We start from the raw sequence: 21,094 nt of genomic DNA on the forward strand, positions 1-21,094 counted from the left end.
ACACAGTGCATACTTCGAACCTCCCATGCTAGCAACAGGCATTGGGCCACATAGGTCCATATGCACAAGTTGGAATACTTTGTCAGATTTCCTATCTGAACTGGGATAGCTGCATCTATGAACCTTCGCACTTTTGCATGCAGTACAATCCAAATACTTATTACATTTGTTCAATTTGCACCCTTCTGATAATTCAGGTTGCCTTTTAACATACTGAAAATTAATATGCCCTAAACGGCGGTGCCATAAATGAACACAAGAATTATGGGTAGGCGTGTTCACACAACCAGCATGAACCTGTTCAACTTCATCTGGACTTGTCTCAAAATAATATAACCCATTTCTGCATTCCACCTGCAAAAGAGATACGTTATTCTTTGAAATAGTGCAAACCCCATTTTCAAACACAGTTTTAAACCCATTTCTATCAAGTTCTGACACAGACAAAATACATCCCTTCAGTCCCTTTAGCACGTAGGCATCAATTTCTGTTTGCAAACAATTTAAGAACACTGTGCCTACAGTCTCTAAGGAACGTTTAGTTGAATCTGCCATTGTCACAACTTTAGGGGTTTGCAAATGTCTGCAATTCTGCAAACGTACACTAGATGGCGCCACCAGGTGGTGAGATGCACCACTGTCGATCAACCAGCGTAGATTGCTGCCTTGGCCACGCCCTTGCATCAACGCCATTGCTGAAGCCATGTGCTGTGTGCTGTGGGAGTAGCCACGACCTCCTCCTCTTCTTCGACGTCCCCTGGAACTCCTTGTCTGGTAACTAGGGGTAACGGCCTTGTTGCTGTCTTGACCAGGTTCACGTGGACAATTCCTGATTAGGTGGGAAGGGGAACCACAGCGAAAACAGTGTCTAGCTGCAAAAGCATTTACTGTGTGCTCAAACTCAGCATCAACACCCTTAGGCACAGCATAACTCCCCTTTAAAGACAAACCTCTTTCTCTTTGCCTTTTATCCTGTTCATCCGCAAGCCGAGAAGAAATGTATTCAAGGGTTAATTCAGTTGAAGGCATAGCTTCCAAAGTTAGAGCTAGAGTCTCATAGCTTTTATCAAGAGAAGACAACAATATGTATGACTGCTGCTCCATAGAGAAAGGAATGCCCAGCTGTCTTAGTTGATTAAAGGCAGACACCATTTTGGCAATATGTTCTTTCACACACGCTCCCGGTTGGAGACGTAAATCAAACAAACATCTTGTAGCATGGATCTTGGCCCCCGCAGTGTTTCTGGAATTTAACCGCTGCAGAACCGTCCAGACCTCATGCGTGTTCTTTAACTCAGAAACATAAGGCATTTGCTCTGGTCCCACTGCCAAAACTAGTAGACCTTGGGCTTTCCTGTCGCGTTTCTGTGAAGCTGCTGCTGCTGCTTTGGCTTCTGCAGACGCGTCTGCAGCTGCCTGTAAAGGCGGTGCTTCAGTACAGCTCCACAACTCTTTTGCTTGCAACCAAACCCTTACTCTAGCCTTCCAATCTTGCCAATTTTTCCCATTGAGTCGCGTAAACGGGACAGTAAAACTTTCCTGGGACTCTGCCATCCTCCCTGGGGCTTAGGAACGATACTCACACACCTGTAGACCGTCTCCCAGCTGCTGAGGTGGCTCCTTGAGGAATCAGACGTCTTCCAGCGAGTACAAACTGCGCAGTGCCTCTTTAAAACTTTTCTAGGCACGTTGCAGGACTCAAGCTGCTTTGGAGGCTTTCGTCGTCGGCAACCGCTTCTGTCTTCACTCCAGTCCTTGCATAAATCACTCTGAACTGCTCTCCTTATCTCCTTCTTGACGTACAAACATCCATAACCTGTCCCATTAAACTTTAATTAGTTTAATGTAAATGCCCAGTGCACTTCCTTCTTTAAAAGTCTCACCACGGCAGAGGATTTCGCGCAGCAGCTAAGAAGGGCAGGAGAGGCAGCATCTTCCCAAAAAGGAGTCCTGGAGCATGCGGTTTGTAAATCAAAAATAAGGTTTATTTACAAAACACCCAAAAACAACCCTGGCGACGAATCACACATCTCAGCAAAACACACACCCAAAAGGGAGAAGGGGAAGAACAAACAAACAGGGGGACTATTTATACAGACTCATGTTCCTGGAAGCCTAATGACCTCCAGCTGCTCAGTGATTAGAGCGTTTCTGCTACTCTTTTAACCCTTTGATAGCAACACTAACCAAACTGCCAATTCTCTAACCAATTTAGATCGTATATTTTCATTTGGTTCCTCAGGGATTCCCCTAAATTTCAGGTTTGATTGCTTCTGTCTCATTTGAGTCATCGCCACACTATCCAGTAACTCTTCCTGTATTTTATTTATCTCCTTCACCTCTGTATTAATCCTGTCCATATCTTTCCTATTTTCTTTGATATCTTTTTGAACCCTTTTCATTGAGTCATCAAGTACTTTGGATCTTAGAGATAAATCTTTTACTTTTCCTGTTAGTTCTCCCACCCCCCCCTCTAATCTCTTATTCAATGAGTACTTCCAATAATTTTTTCTCAATATACTGTTCATTATGTTTAAATTCTTTCCTTATTTCAGCCATCAAATTATCATAGTCCTTAATTTCCTTCCCCTCTTTCCCATTTTCTTGTCTGGATGGTCTCCTTTCAGCAGGCGTTCCCGCCCCCTTTTTCATTTTGTATTTCTATTTGTCTTAATTAACTAAAAATAAAAAATAAAAATGAAACAAAAGAGAAAAAAACGTTTTTCCCCACCCCAGGGGTCGCTCAACTGTAGTTTAAAAAATTTCTTTGTTTTCCCAATGTAGTTCCTTTCTGGCCCCACACGGTGGCGCTTTACTTGCATTCACCCTTTTAGTTCTTCAGTATGAAGTCTCTCTCCACGCACAGCTAGGGGACCAGTTAGATGGATCGTTTACAGTCACAAAAAGCAAATGAAGGAGGAAGAAAGTTCTCGAGATTTAAGTCCTAGAGAGTAAATAAAGTAGGGAACATCAAGACACAGGGGGGGGGGGAGAAAAGGAGGTGGGGAACATCCAGCTCAATACTTTCCAGGAAGTAGGGATGAAATACGGGGCAGGTTTCGAAGCCGGAACAGAAAAGGTGGAGGGGGGGGAGAGTCAAAATTACACCAACAGATTGCCACGGGAAGGCAGCAGGGTCTAGAGAGAACGTAAAGTCTTGCCAAGGTACTGTGTTTAAGTCTTCTTTTCTTTTCTTTCGACTTAGCCGTTTACTCCCCGTTTTCTGTAGCAATAGATTAAATGTTTAAGGCGCCAAGATTATCTTCTCCTAAATGATTACAGCTGTGTGCCGCTTTAAGAGAAAAACAGGAAATGGAGCACACAATGGCGGCGAGAGGTTCCGCTGTTTTCCAAAGTTCTCCTCTTACAGTTCACTTTCTCCTCCCAGACCTCTCGTCGTATCCGCTCCTCTCAATAACAAACTCAGCTTTCAGTCAATTAAGCACCCCAAATAATAAAGAGAAACAGTTTCAGCTTGAACACATTAGGCGGGGGAGGTATATAGAAAATACAGTAACTCGGAACAAAGTCTCACTTATATATCCTAGACTGGGTAAAAAATTACAGTCCCTTTCGGTCGCTGGCATAGCGCGCCCCGACCAGGACAGAGCAGAAATGTTTCTATCCGCTTTTCAAATATTCAACTGTTTTCAATCAGTCCATTGCCTCAGATTTTTACACTTTGTATCTGAGGTCTCTCCACAACGCCCACTCAGCAGTTACAGTCTTACTCCCTCTCCTCTCTCAGTCTTCCGTCACACGCCGTTTACTCTTACCGCTGAAGCAAATTCCTTCTTCTTTCATATCATAGTATCTTTGTTCCGCTGGTTTCTTTAACTTAAATTCAATCTGTTATTGATTTAGTTATGACCCAGCTTCTTAATTGTTGTTGGAGGCTTGCCGCTTTCACTCGAAGCCTGAGGCTTCACAACACGGGGTCTGTTGCTTCCCTTTCGTGCTGCAGCTCCAATCCTGTTCTCAAACTTGATTTAAAATGTCCGAAAAACAGGGGTGCGCCAGCAGCACCACCAGGTACCTGTCCCCCAAGATAACCCTCTTGGGGTTTCGAGGTCCACGGAGCCTTCGTGACACCTCTAGACCCCCGCATTGTTTGAGACCCCCCCCCCCGGAGGGCAGCCTCACACTCCTTTCCTGTGGCTGCGGTTCGCCGGAAGTTGTTAATTTTTTAATAATATATTGCCGGTAGGACGTCTGGCCCTGGTGGCTTTCCAATCTTTTCTTCCTTAATTGCTCTTTGAATTTTGTACGATGTGATAGGGGCATTCAACAGTTCTTTTTGTTCTTTAGCAAGTTTCGGAAGACAGTTCTGTTCTAAATGTTCTTTAACTTCTTCTGTTGTTTCATTTCCTTCCTTATAGATTTCTCTAAAGAATTCGAGAAATCGTTTCTCTATTTCTTTAGGGTTCTTTATTATTTTGCCTTCGCACTTAACTCTATTTATAAGCCTTTCTGCCTCTCTCTTCTTTAATTGCCATGCTAATAACCAGGCTCAGGTACTGTTTCAGGCTGTGTCTCTGTTTCAGGCTCCGGCGCTGTATCAACCACTGTTGCAGACTCAGGCTGTGGCGCTATGGCTGTAGCTGTGGCTCTGGTTCTGTTTCAGGCTCTGGCACTGTATCAAGCACTGTTTCAGGCTCAGGCTCAGGCTTCTGCTCTTTATTAGGCTTTGTCTCAGTCTCCGACGCTGTTCCAAGCCCTGTATCTGCCTCTGCCTCTGTTTCAGGCTCTGGCAGTCTATCAAGCACTGTTTCTGGCTCTCAATTGCTAGTCAATTGAGCCGTCTCCACCAATTCCTGTAATTTGATTTGCCAATCTGTTATTTTTGGAGCCTCGTGATCTTTCCATCCCTTGGCCACAAGTATACGAGCTGCTGCGGTTGCATACAAGAATACCTCTCTTAGATTTTTTGGGATCTCTTTATCTAAAATACTTCATAGAAATGCCTCCGTTTTTTTCGTAAAAGTTATCCCCATCATCTTTTTAATTTCATCGTATATCCACCCCCCCAAATCTTAATCTTTTCACAGGTCCACCACATGTGGCTCTCTGTTTCAGCCTCCGACGTTGTTTCAAGCCCTGTATCTGCCTCTGCCTCTGTTTCAGGCTCTGGCACTCTATCAAGCGCTGTTTCTGGCTCTGGCTCTCTTTCAGGCTCTGGTTCTGAAGTAGGGTTTTGTTCTGGCTCTGGCTGTGTCTCTGGATCTGGCTGTGTCTCTGCTGCAGGCTCCTATGCTGTATCAAGCACTGTATCAGGCTCTGCCTCTCCCTCTGCCCCTGGCTACGTTTAAGCGTCAGGCTCAGTTTCAGATAGTGTCTCTGTTTCAGGATCCAGCACTCTATCAAGCACTATTTCAGACTCAGGCTGTGGATCTCGGCTGTGGCTCTAGGCTCCGTCTGTGGTTCTGGCTGTGGCTCTGGCTCTGTTTCAGGGTCTGGTTCTGAATGAAGATCTGGTTCTGACTCTGATTCAGGGTCTCATGATGGCTCTTCCTCTGCCTCTGACCCAGCTATATTTCAGGGTCTGGCTCTCTTTCAGGCTCTGGTTCTGAATTAGGGTTTTGTTCTGGCTCTGGCTCTGGCTGTGTCTCTGGCTCTGGCTCCAGCTCCAGCTCTGGCACTGTATCAAGTACTGTTGCAGACTCAGGCTGTGGCTCTAGGCTGTGGCTGTTGCTCTGGTTCGGGCTGTGGCTCTTTTTCAGGCTCTGGTTCTGAATGAGGGCTTGGTTATGGCACTGATTCAGGGTCTCGCTCTGTCTCTGGTTGTGTCTCTGTTGCACCTCAAACGGTGGTTTGTTGCAAATTGAAATTGCAGAGTTATGAGAAGCTTAAAGAGAAGGTGCGAGACTGGTTACACTATTTTCAAATAAGAGAGGTGTACAACCAGGACAAAAAAGTGGGTTTCCAGGTGGAAAGATCAAAGTTAGAGACAGAATTGCTAGAACCCAATGCTAAGATTCTATCAAGAATGTATAATTTGCTGCTGAAATGGAACACTGAGGAAGAAACAGTAAAATCGGCAATGATAAAATGGGCACAAGATATAGGATACAATATCATGTTTGCTGACTGGGAGAAGTTGTGGACCACCGGGATTAAATTTACGGCATGTAATGCCCTAAGAGAGAATATTATGAAAATGATGTACAGGTGGTACATGACCCCAGTCAAGCTTGCAAAAATTTATCATTTGCCTGATAATAAATGCTGGAAATGTAAAGAAAATGAAGGTACATTCTTTCACCTTTGGTGGACGTGCCCAAGGATTAAGGTTTTCTGGGAGATGATCTATAATGAATTGAAAAAGGTATTTAAATACACTTTCCCTAAGAAACCAGAGGCCTTTCTCCTGGGCATAGCCGGCCAATTGGTGCCAAAGAAGGATAGAACTTTCTTTATGTACGCTACAGCAGCAGCAAGAATATTTATTGCAAAGCATTGGAAGACACAAGACCTACCCACTCTGGAAGAATGGCAGATGCAAGTAATGGACTACATGGAAATGGTGGAAATGACTGGCAGAATCCGAGACCAGGGAGAAGAGTTGGTGGAAGAAGATTGGAGGAAATTTAAAATTTATTTACAGAAATATTGCAAAATTTTTGAATGTTGATGACATTGAAATGAACTGAAGGGGTTCTAGCAACAAGGTTAAAAATAAGATTGGATTGATAATAGATAAATTAATTGGATATGAATTTGCTGAATTAATTTTCAAAAGGGATACAAAAAAGGGAGACGTCAGGAAGTCAGGAAAATAAGTGAATCGAAGATGAGAAATTAAAAAGAGGGATTTTTGTTTTTTCTTTTTAGTGTTTTTTTCTGCTTTTCTTCTTTTTCTATAAGTTAAATGTCTGTATTTTTTGTATTTTGTAACTTTATATTTTTGCGTATGTGTTTTTTCCTTTTTCTGCTTGTTACTATTCCTTAAACGTAATAAAATATTATTATAAAACAAACAAACAAACGGTGGTTTGTTGTTGTTGTTGTTGTTGTTGTTATTTTCTTTCTGGGGTGGGACAAATGTTTAGTTGGGGCGGGGATTATTTTAAGTTTAGCATAATTGTTTCTTCCTTTGTTTTTCTTTTACTATTTTTTTAGGTTATTGTATAGTTTGTATTTTGCTTTTTAAGGGGAAAGGGTCAGGGCTGCCTGGGAGGGGGCCTCAGCCAACAGAATGGCTGGGGCAGGTTCCCTACGGGGGGATGTATTGGAACACCCAATCTCTGTTATCGCGGGTGGGAGGAGCAGTTGCGCTAAGACCAGACCACGTCTTTACCGAAGATCTGGTTCTGACTCTGATTCTGATTCTCTGATTCTGGCTCTCTATCAAGGGCTGTTTCAGACTCAGGCTGTGGCTGTGGCTGTTGCTCTGGTTCTGGCTCTGGCTCTTTCTCAGGCTCTGGTTCTGAATGAGGGCTTGGTTCTGGCACTGATTCAGGGTCTCGCTCTGGCTCTGGCTCTGGCACTCTATCAAGGACTGTTTCAGACTGTTTCAGAGTGAGGTACCACCTATGAGCCATTTTCATTATGTTCTCTCTTATATTATAGCTGGCTGTAAATTTCAAATTTACATTCCATCAGTTTTCCCCATCTTTTAGCATAATTGGACGGCCCACATCTTGGGCCCACTTTATGATTGAAGCCTTAACCTCCTCATCCATTACTTCGTAGTCTAAAAGAAGTCTATAGATTTTTGCGATTATTTTGGTTTTACTATTCAGTAGTTCTCTATGAAATATTGAAGGCTCCTTTTCAAAACCTATCTGCTTATCCTGTCTGAACACTTCATTCACCTGGACGTAATCTAGCCAACTAGAAAAGTGATCTTTTATTTGACCCTCCTCCTCCCCCCTTAATATTGTGTTATACGTTATCCAGTTCTCTTTGATGTTGTTCCTTTTTTTAACAGCAATTGCTTCTAGTGGAGAGTTCCATCTTGGGGTTTTCTTTTGTATTTTCCCCATACCTTATTGTAATGGGAATTGGGGTTGCTTGTGCGTAAGCCACAAACTGCTCCAAGCTGGTTGTATGGCTAAACCTTTCCCTGGCTTGACAGCCCTTACAACGCGGCTGTCTCAGTCACTGGCAGAATCCGTCAGTGGGCGTTTCCTGAATTTCTTCCAACATCAAAGTTCCTTGACTCCAAGTCTCCGCCTAGCTTCTCTGCGCGGAAGCTTTCTGCGCAGCGTAGGCGTGCCAAGCGGAGGTCCTGTGCTCTCCCCGCTGATCTCACTGGAAGAGTCTCGGAGCCTTCCCTCCGAAGTACTTTCAGCCTCCCCTTTCTTCCTGGTGTCACCTTGGTTTCCTTCCCCAGCGGAAGCTCTCCCTCTCTCCTTGCTAGTTCCCTCTCCGGCATCATTGGGGAGCCTTACCTCTCCTCTTGGCTCCGATGGCAGTTCCCTGACATCCACCTCCCCCCCAGGGCCCTCCTCTCCCCCCGTCCGTTCCTTGGACAGTGATGCGGGGAATCCCTGGAAGGAACTATCCCCTTCCTCAGATGATTCAAACACCGCTCTCCACCTGCTGCTGTCTCTTTCCGCTGCCCAATCTCCCCAGTCGGATTCCTCTCCCTCGGATACCCCCCCTTCCTCCTCTTCGGAGGCTGGAAATCCCATAAACTCTTCTTCATCATCCGTGGTGCCAAATTGCTCCTCCCAGAACCTCCCTAGTGGTTTCGGCCTCCATGGGAACCTGCGATGAAACTCCTCCTGCAGATACTCATCCTTGATCTCTTCTGCAGGAACCCAAGTGTTTTCCGACTCGGGCTCCCCCTCCCAAGACACCAAATATTCCACCCGTCTCCCTCTCCACCTTGAATCGAGAATTTCCGCGGCTTGACCACTGAGTTCCCTTTCCTCCACCTGTGGGTGCATGGGGATTTCTCTTTCTTGCCCCAGAAATTCCCTCCCTTCCCGGTACGGTGAGAGTAATGACCTGTGGAACACCGGGTGCAGTTTCATGTTGGTGGGCAAGTTGAGTCTAAAGGCCACAGGATTCACCTGTTGTGTTACCTCGAAAGGTCCCAGTCGCCTTGGCCGTAATTTCTTACAAACCCCTTTGAACGGTAGCCCTTGGGTTGACAACCACACCCGGTCCCCAACCCTTATTGTCTCCCCTTCTCTGCAGTGCTTGTCTGCCTGCCTCTTGTACGCTTCCTTCGCCCTCTCCAGGTTAACCTTAAGTTGTTGGTGTAAAGCCTCCATTTCTTCCACAAACTGCTCGGCCGCCGGCACACTCCCCCTCCCGTCCCCCTCCCCTGGGAAGGCCCTGGGGTGACACGCGTAATTGGCCATGAACGGACTCATCCCCGTGGACACATGTTCAGCGTTATTGTATGCAAATTCGGCCAGCGCTAGTTTTTCCACCCAATCGTTCTCCCTTTCGTTGACGTAGCAGCGTAGGTACTGTTGGAGTATGCTATTAGCTTTTTCTGCTTGTCCGTTGGTCTCCGGGTGTCTGGCCATCGAGAAGCTCACCTCGACGTCCAGCAGGCTCACGAGCTTCCTCCAGAATCTGGAAGTAAATTGCCTTCCTCTGTCGGACAAAACCCTCAAGGGGGCGCCATGCAACCTGAAGACGTGATCTACAAACAGCCTAGCTGTTTCCTCTGCCGTCACTGCATGCGAGCAAGCAATGAAATGGCACATTTTGGTCAACAAGTCAACTACCACCATGACTGCTGTTTTCCCCCTGGACTTGGGTAAATCGGTCATAAAATCTATGGATACCACCTCCCATGGTCTTTCCGGGGTGGGTAAGGGTTCCAGTAACCCCGCTGGTGCTGCCTTCTCCCCTTTAGCCCGCTGGCAGCGTTCGCACCCCCGTACGTATTTCCGCACATCTTCCCTCACCCTTGGCCACCAGAACTGCTTGGTGACAAGCAACATGGTTTTGTGTTGACCAAAATGCCCCGCCGTGGGGTTGTCATGTAGTTGTTTGAGTACTCTTCTCCTCAAGTCCCCTTCTGGTATGTACAATGCTCCCCTATAGTACAGTGCCCCTTCCTTTTCCTCAAAACCCCCCTGATTTTCTTCTGCGTCTCTGATCTCCCTGATTTTTGTTTGGGCGTACTCGTCATTCCTCGTCAACCCGGCTAGTTCTCGTCTCTCTACCACTACTCCCCCACACACCCCTCGGTCCTCCGGTATCACATGTGGTAGTTCTGGCGCTCCCTCTCCTTCCAAGCACTCCGGTTTCCGGGAGAGGGCGTCTGCTCTGACGTTTTCTTTCCCCGGCACGTACCGAATTTCAAAAAAGAACTTGGAAAACTCCTGTGTCCATCGCACCTGTCTCTGGTTGAGGACTCGTGCAGTCCTCCAATATTCCAGGTTCTTATGGTCCGTGCACACCTGGATCTTGTGTTGCGCGCCTATTAGAAAATGTCTCCAGCGTCGAAAAGCTTCATGAATTGTAAGCAGTTCTCTCCCATCAATGTTCGTTACTTGCAAGGGGTGTTCTAGAGGCACCACGTGGAGCTGGTGTTCTAGTGCAAAATCCCTGCTAAAGAAGTTGCAAGAGCTGCCTGAATCCAGCAATGCCTTCACCTTAATTGGGTGTCCGTTAGGGAGTTCTAGCACCACCTCTATGGCTATGGCTGCCCGGGGGGGGGGTCTGGCTTGGGCACTTTTACTGGTTGCTCGCCTGGCTGCTGTGCCCGCTCTTCTGCAGCCAAGCATTGGCGTTTCCCTGCTCCTTATTCCCCTCCTCCTCACCACCAGCTGCCCCCACCATTCCTTGCCACGCAAGCGCCATTTTAGTCAGCTGGTCCATCGATTGCGGGCGGGGCAAGCGGGAAAGTTCGTCTTTTACCCAAGGGGATAAGCCTTCCTCAAATAACATCTGCACTGGTTCTGAACCCAGTTCCCTACCGAGTTTGTGGATAAGCATCGCAAATCGCGACCAGTACTCTCTCACTGATTGGTTCCCTTGTTCGCACCCCATCAGTTCCTTGCGCGTCACGCTCTGCTCCACATCACTCGAAAACATATGGTCCATGGCGCTAAATTTTTTTCTCAAATCCTTTAAGGCAGCATTCTCCGATGCCATTAAGGGTCTGATCCATTCTCTGGCATCACCTTCCAGATGCCCTATCACAAAAGCGACTCTCCCCCCATCGTCTACAAAGTCATCATACTGCAGGTCCAGCGCGTACTGCACCTCTGTCTTAAATGCATCATAATCTCTGGGATTGCCCCCAAACTTCTGCACTAGTCCCGGTACCTTCCTTGCGATGGGGGGTGGGCTTCCCCTGGGCATCCTGAGTCCGCCTTTCATCGAGCCGCGCCGCTAGTAGAGCCAGTTGCTGTTCCAAATCTCTTTTTCTCTCCTCCAGAGTTGGTCCTCCCCTGGCCCCCTCTCCGACGCCTGCTCCTCCTGTTTGACTCATGATGCTGCCTCTTCTGCTCTGCGCACAAACAACTTAGAAGACTGACGGATTGCTGTAATGGGAATTGGGGTTGCTTGTGCGTAAGCCACAAACTGCTCCAAGCTGGTTGTATAGCTAAACCTTTCCCTGGCTTGACAGCCCTTACAACGCGGCTGTCTCAGTCACTGGCAGAATCCGTCAGTGGGCGTTTCCTGATTTTCTTCCAACATCAAAATTCCTTGACTCCAAGTCTCCGCCTAGCTTCTCTGCGCGGAAGCTTTCTGCGCAGCGTAGGCGTGCCAAGCGGAGGTCCTGTGCTCTCCCCGCTGATCTCACTGGAAGAGTCTCGAAGCCTTCCCTCCGAAGTACTCTCAGCCTCCCTTTTCTTCCTGGTGTCACCTTGATTTCCTTCCCCAGCGGAAGCTCTCCCTCTCTCCTTGCTAGTTCCCTCTGTGGCATCATTGGGGAGCCTTACCTCTCCTCTTGGCTCCGATGGCAGTTCCCTGACACTTATATATAGCATTTCTTATTATATGATTTGAAAAACTCCTATGCGTCTTTATTTTCCCATAATTAAGATAGCCATGCCACCCAAAACGGGTGTCATGACCTTCTAGATCTAAAATATCCCAATTTTTTAATAAATACCAATCTTTCAACCAGAGAAGACATGAGGCTTCGTAATATAGCTTCAAATCCGGTAACCCGTAGCCACCTCTTTCTACAGTATCTATTAATATCTTATGTTTTACTCTTGGTCTTTTACCCTTCCACAAAAATTTAGAAATTTCTTTTTGCCACTTGTTGATACTGCTGGTCTTTCCTGTAATTGGAATCGTTTGGAATAGAAAGAGTAGCTTCGGTAAAACTATCATTTTAATTACCGAAATACGGCCCAGGAATGATAAATTTAACCTTGTCCATGTCTCCAACTGTCTTTTGATATCTTTCCAACAATTGGTATAATTATCTTCATATAAGTTAATATTCTTTGGTGTTATCCATAATCCTAAATACTTGATTTGGGGGTAGATTTTAATGCGTATTATTTGTTCTAATTCTGCTTTTTCATCTGGCAACATATTTTTAACTAATAGTTTTGTCTTGTTTAAATTCATTTTGAACCCCGCAACTTTACCGTAGCCATATATTATTTCCAACGCCTTTCTTAAACTCTGTTTTGGTTGCTCTGTAGTTATAATTAAATCGTCAGCAAATGCCCTCATTTTGTAACTTCTATTTCCTAGCATAATCCCTTTTATTTCTTTTTCTTCCCTAATTTGTTTACATAAAACTTCCAATGTTAATATGAAAATTAAGGGGGATAGTGGTCAAACGGAGACGGAATGCCACAGGCGAGACCTGGTCCACGATAGGAAACGGGCCGGTGAAACGGGCGTCCAGCTTCCGCGAAGGTCGAGAGGGGTGGAGGTGGCGAGTGGAGAGCCATACCAGGACACTGACGTGGAGTTCCGGCCCCACCTGGCGGTGGCGGTCAGCCTGGTCCTTGTACGCCTCCTTGGCCTGGCGCAGTTGCTCCATCAATAGCTGTTGCTGGGACTGGAGCTCCTGAAGGCACTCCGTCACAGCAGGGACCGCGGATGCCGGCAGCACATCCGGAAACAGCTGTGGATGATAACCGTAACTGGCCTGGAATGGGGACTGCTGGGTGGACGCATTCACCGCGTTGTTGTAGGCGAACTCCGCCAATGCTAGGTGGTCGACCCAGTCATCCTGCTGGTAGCTGCAGTAACACTGGAGGTACTGCTCCAGCACCGCGTTCGCCCGTTCCGTCTGGCCATCGGTCTGTGGGTGGTAGGCTGATGAGAGACAGACCTCTGTCCCGAGGGTCTGGTGCAAAGCTCGCCAGAACCGGGATGTGAACTAAACGCCCCGGTCGGACACCACACGCACAGGTAGGCCATGCAGGCGGAAGACATGCTGAAGGTACAGCTGAGCGGTTTCCTGAGCTGAGGGTACGGATGGGCAGGGGGCACAGTGCACCATCTTAGTGAAATAGTCGGAAAAAACTAGAAGGCAGGTACAGCCACGAGACGGGGGTAAGTCCACTACAAAGTCCAGAGAAACCGTGTGCCAAGGACGTGGTGGAACTGGCAACGGCTGAAGAAGGCCGGGGGGTCGCCCGGTAGGGCCCTTGGCCCGCCGGCAGACATCACAACCAGCGATGTAGCGAGCCACGTCAGCCTTCAGGCGGGGCCACCAAAACTCACGGCTTACCAGATGGGTGGTCTGATACCGCCCAAAGTGTCCCGTTGCTGGGGCATCATGGGTGCTCCGGAGAACCTCAGCCCGCAGTGGCCCTGGCGGGATGTACAGGCGACCGTGGTGCAGCAGAAGGCCCTGATGCAAGACCAGCCCTGGATACTGAGGGCATGACCCTTTGGACAGTTCCCGGAGTCGTTCCTGGGCCCAAGCGTCGACCCGCTGCTGTTCCAGCACCCAAGCCTGCAGTGGCTCAGCCTCCTGGGTGGCCAGGAATGCAGCCGGTGGTAGGATTGTGGTGGGTACTGCTTGCTGTACCGTGTCTGCGTTGTCTTCAGGTTTCCGGGACAGGGCATCCGCCTTCTGGTTTTGGGAGCTAGGGATGTAGCGGATCCGGAACTGGCAACGGGAAAAGAACGCCCACCGGATCTGCCTTTGGTTCAGCTTGCGGGTGGTCTGGAGGTACTCCAGGTTCCGGTGGTCGGTTCTCACCTCCACCGGGTGTCGTGCCCCCTCAAGATGGTGGCACCAGACCTCAAAGGCCACCTTGATGGCCAGTAGTTCCCGCTCCCACACGGTATAGTTACGCTCCGCTGGAAGGAGCTGGCGGGAATAGAAGGCGCAGGGTAAGAGTGGCGCATCAGGTCCGTACTGCTGAGACAAGACGGCACCGAGAGCTGTACTGGAGGCGTCGGTCTCTACCACAAAGGGTCGAGAGGGATCAGGATGTTGCAAGATCGGCGCTCTCTGGAAACAGGCCTTCAACCCCTGAAACGCCTCCTCTGCCTCCTTGTCCCAGGAAAACGGCATCTTGGGGCGCAGTAGCCAGGTCAACGGGGTGGTGCGATGAGCATAATCTGCAATGAAGGTCCGGTAATAGTTGGCGAACCCCAGGAATCGCTGTAGGTCCTTGCGGTTCCGAGGTGCTGCCCAATCCTGAACCGCTGCCACCTTCCCAGGATCCATCTGCACCCCATCTGGAGAGAGTCGGTGACCAAGGAAGTCCACTGACCGCTGATGGAACTCGCACTTGCTGAGCTTCGCATACAGGCGGTGCTCCCGCAAGCGCTGCAGCACGGTCCGGACTTGACCCTCATGGCGAGCCGGGTCACGGGAGAAAACCAGAATGTCATCCAAGGACACCACCACGTACTTGTCTAGCAAGTCCTGGAACATGTGGTTGTGTACCGTTGGAACACAGCGGGCGCGTTGCACAATCCAAAGGGCATAACCAGGTATTTGAACTGCCCGTACCGGGTCCCGAATGCTGTCTTCCACTCATCCCCGGCTCGGATCCGAATTAAATTGTAGGCCCCCCGGAGATCTAGCTTGGTGAACACCTGCGCCCCTTGCACCCGCTCCAGCAACTCCGAAATAAGGGGCAAGGGGTACCGGTCTGGGATGGTAATTTTGTTCAGGGCCCGGTAATCATGGCAAAGGCGAAGCTCCCCACATTTCTTCTTAACGAAGAGCACTGGTGCAGCGGTGGGCGAGGTAGAAGGCCTAATGAAACCACGCTCCAGGTTCTTGCGCAGGAAGTCCTGCAAAGCTTCGCGCTCTGGCTCTGTTAGAGAGTATAAGCGACTCACCGGCAGGGGCGCTCCGGGCTGGAGGTCTATGCCGCAGTCAAAAGACCGATGCGGCGGCAGCTGGTCTGCCCCCCGTTCCTCGAACACGTCGTGATAGTCCCGGTACTCGGCGGGGAGCGTTGATGCAGCCTCCTCAGTGGGCGCAGCTGCTAGCATCTCGGACTGAGCATGGGAACATGGGTCTGGGAAGTGCACAGTCCGTTTGACCCAGTCAATCTGAACATTGTGAGCCTCCAGCCAGTCCATCCCGAGCACCAGGGGGAACCGGGGCATGGAGGCAATGTCCAAAGTTTGCATCTCCCGGTGCTGCTGGAGACACAGGACCAAGGGCTGGGTCTCCTGAGTAATGGCACCTGAACGCAGGAGCCGTCCGTCAATTGCCTCCACCTGTACCGGTTCTGGCTTGTTCTGAAGTGGCACCTGATGTTACGATAATGAAGCAATGCTGCTGCAAAGTCCTAGCTTGAAGAGTAAACGTGATGGGACTGTCTGTGGGAAGCACCGGAATTACCTCAGAGTGTAATATGAGCTGTACAGGAAGTACAGGAAGTGTTTTGTCTCAACACTGCTGGAGTATGGAGAGAGCAGTCATGTTTTTTGTAACACTGCAAGGAAAGAAATAAAAGCATGTAAATACGTTTCTGTCTATCTCTTTCCCCTGCCAGGGGAAGAGGGGGTGTGTTCTTCTCACATTTGAGAAGAATCGCCGATCGAGACCTTGGCTGCGCTTGCTGGGGAATGCAGCCAGGGAGGTCAACAGGGAATCAAGCCGGGTGCCTGGGACTGCTGCCAGCTTCTCCTGAGAAGGGCTTGAATTTCCCGACAGCTGGTGATGGGCAGCAAAAGCAGCGTCCATATAGGAGCGGGTTGCCCTCGAATCCACCAGAGCATGGGTAAGAATCCAGGGCCCACCTGGAGGGTATGACATACCGGGACCATAATGTTGGGATACTGCCAGGGAGATAAAGTCCATCTGAGCCCCCAAGCCGGCTGCCGGACGATCCATCGACCTCCCGTAGGTATCAGCAATTAGCGACACGAAGCCTAAGAAATAGCTTGCCACATTCTTGGGCTGGTGCACACTCTGTCAGCAGAATTCACACAGCAAAAGTTGCACTCAGGAGGGTATCATTTAGAATGTTTATTCAGCGTTGGTCAGAACAAAGAAAAGCATGACCGCCTGCTAGCGTGTTCTGGCGCAGAGAGAGAAAAAACGAAAGCAATAGCAAACATAAACATCCTGTAAAAGGAAATGCGCAGACTCTGTGACTCACAAGCCTGCTCTCTCTTAAGGTGGAACGGAAATATCCTAACACATAAGGTGTTGCAATTTCATTGGTGCGGGCCCATTCTGCGCTGTTTGGGACCCCAGGTAGCCAGGGCCATCAGCTACTGGGGTTGGCGGTTTCCCTGTGGCTGGCGTTTCTCAGGACAGGACCGGGCCTAGTGTCCGCTTCCGCCACAGTAGACACATAGATTCCCCTCCCGACGCCGCGTCTTCTCCGCGGGGGAGAGGCGTGGCCGCACTGCCCCAAGCTGCATAGGCTCCTCCGATGACTTGGCTGTGGCCGTGGAGCTGCTGGTAGAAACTGGCGCCGAGAACTGGAAGTGCCGGTGGCCCCGGGCCTGACGACGGTCCTCCAGCCGATCTTCTATCTGTAGACTCCGTTGAATGAGGGTGTCTAGCGTGGTGGGGCGTTCCATTGTGGCCAGCTGGTCCAGTATCTCGTCTGAAAGCCCCTCAAGATACTGGTCCCGAAGAGCAGAGTCATTCCAGGTCAAGTCCTGTGCCAGCAGCCGGAATTCCGTGGTGTATGCAGCCACAGTGGACTTGCCCTGTTTCAACCGCCTGATTGCCCGGTTGGCTTGACTCCCCTTCTGGGGGTTGCCGAATGCGGCCTCCAAATGATTGCAAAACCCCATATAGTCTGTCAGCAAGGGGGAGTCTTGTCTGAGCAGTGGCAACGCCCACTTGGCCGCCTGGTCCTTTAACAAACTAATCAAAAAGTGCACCTTGGTGCGGTCGTCAGGGAAGTTCCGGGCTCGCCCCTGAATATACAACTTGGCCTGGGCAAGGAACATGGGAAAGCTGGCCGGGGCCCCATCAAATTTCTCTGGCAAAGCCACTGGGTACTTGCCAGGAGCCGGGGCGTCGGCCCCAGGAGCCGGTAGGGCGTCCAACCGCTGCTGAAGTGCCGTAACCGCATTGCTGAGCTGCTGCACGGTGTGAGTCAAGGCCTGGTTCTTCTGGGCCAATGCCACCAGCGCAGCTGCCTGGTCGGCCATGGCTTCTGGCTCGTCCCGAACACACCCCAACGAAGGGGGAGTGCGGGTGTGGTGGGAGCAAACTGCTGGTCCCGGGGGGAAGGTTACCGTTGGCGTAGTCAAAGTCCGGTCCTGGGTCACTAGCCTGGAAACAGTTCACAAGGAGCGGGGCGAGGTCCGAAGCAGGAAGCCGGGCGGGGACAGGAACACTGGAGGGTCAGGTCTGGGTCCGGGCAGGAGCAGGTACTCAACGACGTTGCTCCCACAACCTGGGACCGGGCTGACTGGCCTTTATCTTCTCTGAGGCCAGGGGCGGCCCCGGCCCCCAGTAGACCCGCCTCTCTTGGCCTTAAGGCGAGCACACCTCCTGGGAGAAACCAGTTCCCTCCGCCTCTCTGACCTAAGCCTCTGCAGTTCAGGAGAGGCTGGGGAGTTACTGGACCCAGGGGGAGACTCTCCTTCCTCTGGCAGGGCCGGGAGAGGCGCACCTGTAGGGACTGTGTCCTTAATCACCTCTGGAGCTAGAGTGGAATCACCTGGTGCCTGCTCCTGAGGATCCGGCACAGGTGCAGGCTCTTCAGATCCAAGGCCCTGCCCCAGTTCAGCCGGCCCTGGAGGCGGGGACTCCTGTGCAGGCTGGGATTCCTCTGGTTGAGCCTCTAAATCGGATTCCCAGGCCATCACAGCTATAAATGTGCCTCCCAGGCAAAAAGCCAGCTTGGTCATTGTGTATCATCATCTGGAAGACTTTTTTTGATCTTTCGGCTAAAATATTAGCATATAATTTATAATCGTTATTTAGAAGTGCGATAGGCCTATTGTTGTTAATAAGTAGATTGTCCGTTCCCTGTTTTGGAATTAATGCAATAAGGCTGTCTTTCCAAGAATCCGGCATGGTTCCGTCTTCTAAGATACTTCTTAATGGGTCAGACAGTAAGTCCTCATTTTTTTATAATATATTGCCGGTAGGCCGTCTGGCCCTGGTGGCATTCCTATCTTTGCTTCCTTAATTGCTCTTTGAATTTCGTACGATGTGATAGGGTCATTCATCAGTTCTTTTTGTTCTTTAGTATGTTTCGGAAGACAGTTCTGTTCTAAATGTTCTTTAATTTCTTCTATTGTTTCATTTCCTTCCTTATAGATTTCTCTAAAGAATTCGAGAAATCATTTCTCTATTTCTCTAGGGTTGTTTATTATTTTGCCTTCGCACTTAACTCTATTTATAAGCCTTTCTGCCTCTCTCTTCTTTAATTGCCATGTTAATAACCAGGCTCAGGTTCTGTTTCAGGCTGTGTCTCTGTTTCAGGCTCCGGCGCTGTATCAACCACTGTTGCAGACTCGGTTAACCGAGATCAACCCAGGTTCGGTGCACCTTGGTTTGATGCCAAATGTAAGCAAGCTAGACTCTCTCTCTGTTGTATCTACAACAGATATAAATCTTCTGGAGCTGAAACTCTCCCCCCAGAGTACTTGCAGGCCAAAATTGCTTACAAACAGGCACAGAAGTCAGCCAAGCACGAGTGGCAGCTAAGACGTTGGCAAGCGCTGATTGCTGCCTCTAAGCCTCGCAGCTCTCGCGGTTTTTGGAATTTAATCAACAAAAGATCGAGGAAATACCCATTGACGGTTATCCCAGCCCCGACATGGGAACAATTTCTAAGAAAATATTTCTCCCAGACAGATATCTCTAACACTCAATCTGATACTCTTTCAAGTCACTTGCCCATATGGCCAGATACTGACCCGGAGGAAATAGTAGATTTAATTGCTAAACTGAAAACTGATAAAGCCCCAGGGCCCGATCTGATCCCGGCGGAAGCTATTAAACAACACCCAACATGGTGGGCTAAAATTCTTGCAAAAATCTTTGATGCAATCAATGCCACGGGCCAGATACCTAGATCATGGAAGGAGTCCATCATAATTCCTATATATAAAAAAGGACCACCAGAGGACCCAGGAAACTATCGTAACATCAGTTTATTATCAATCATCGGGAAAATCTATACTCGCTTCCTGCTAACCAGACTAACCCAATGGGCCGAAGATTCCAATCTGATAGGTCATTAACAGGTCGGGTTTAGACCAAATCGCGCTTCTATTGACCCTGCTATAATTCTATATCATTTGGCGCGGAAGTATTCTTCCCCTACTCATGGTCTTCTATGTGCCGCTTTTATAGACCTGAAGGGTCTATAAAAGGTGAGTAGCAGGCACCCGCTAGGGTGAGGTTAACACCTGAGGGCAATCTCACAAACCCTGTACCAATAAATAAGGGGGTACGACAAGGGTGCATCCTTGCCCCCTATCTTTTTAACCTCTATATTAGTGACATGAGAACGCCCCTAGCTGAGGCCCAAACCTCCATTCATGCACCCAGGCTTGCAGACTATCGCTGCCCCTTATTATTGTACGCTGACGATGCGGTGATCCTCTCTTATTCTCGAATCGGTTTGAGGAGGGCCCTTAAGATTTTTGCGTTATACTGCCAAACAAATTTACTTACTATTAACCATTCCAAATCTAAAGTCCTAATTTTTTCCAGGAGTCGTAAACTGTATAGATGGGAACTCGAGGGGAAGCCAATTGAACAAGTTTACAAATTTCAATATCTAGGAATTTACTTCCAGCATAATATGGGATGGAAAGCGCATATCACATATTTACAAAATAAGGTTAAAGCCCTTATCTATGCTCTATTACGCTTCTTCTTTACGGAGGGGGCTATGCATGTTCCATCTGCCTTAAAAGTTTATAGTGCGAAAGTGGTTGCAACTATGGCCTATGCGGTCCCTTTATAAACCCTTTGTAAACCTCTTGCCTCTGGTGACATTGCAAAATCTTTTTCTAAGACGCCTTTTGAAACTACCCTCCTGTGTAAGCAACTCTGCCATTCGCCTAGAACTTAAGATCCCCTCCCTAGAGATTCTGATGTGGAGACATGACTTTAATTATTGGCTGTCCCTTTGGCATAAATTGCCAAACTACCATCTTATTCAGTGCCTTTGGAGAGATGAATTCACCAGCCCATGGGCAACAAAAATCCATTCCAAACTGTTGTCTTATGGAATCTTTCCTTCCGATATACTTAATTTAGATCTAATTACTGCTAAAAAGGTCATCAAACAAAGATTGGAGGAGGTAGATTTGCAACAAAATCTTACTACAGGTGGAGGTACATGTTCCCCGATAAATCAGGGCATTACATCTATGTCCCAGATACCTCGATATCTGTGTACTTTATCGGCTGCGTCGCATAGACTCGCATTTGTTAGAGCCAGATTTAATGTGTTCCCCTCAAATGTGCTGAGCAATAGATTTTCTAACGGTAAAACCTCTGTTTTATGCGCATGTGACAACAAATCAATAGAATCCCTCTATCACATCTTGTTTAATTGCCCCTTATACATTGTTCCCCGATCAAGGATCCTGAGTTCAATCATTCTGGAAATTGCTGCTAAACCACCTGAATTACATCTAGCCTATCTACTCCAGGACATTGACTCTTATATTTTTTTTTTTAATATAATTTTTATTAAGATTTTCCAAATTAAAAACAAATTAGATCCAATTCATACACTTTCTTCCAAAACCAAAGCTAGGACTTCCCCTTCCCGCCCCCAATTGCGTT

This window comes from Podarcis melisellensis (genome assembly GCF_964234715.1).
Source record: "Podarcis melisellensis genome assembly, chromosome: W".
Classification (NCBI taxonomy): Eukaryota; Metazoa; Chordata; class Lepidosauria; order Squamata; family Lacertidae; genus Podarcis; species Podarcis melisellensis.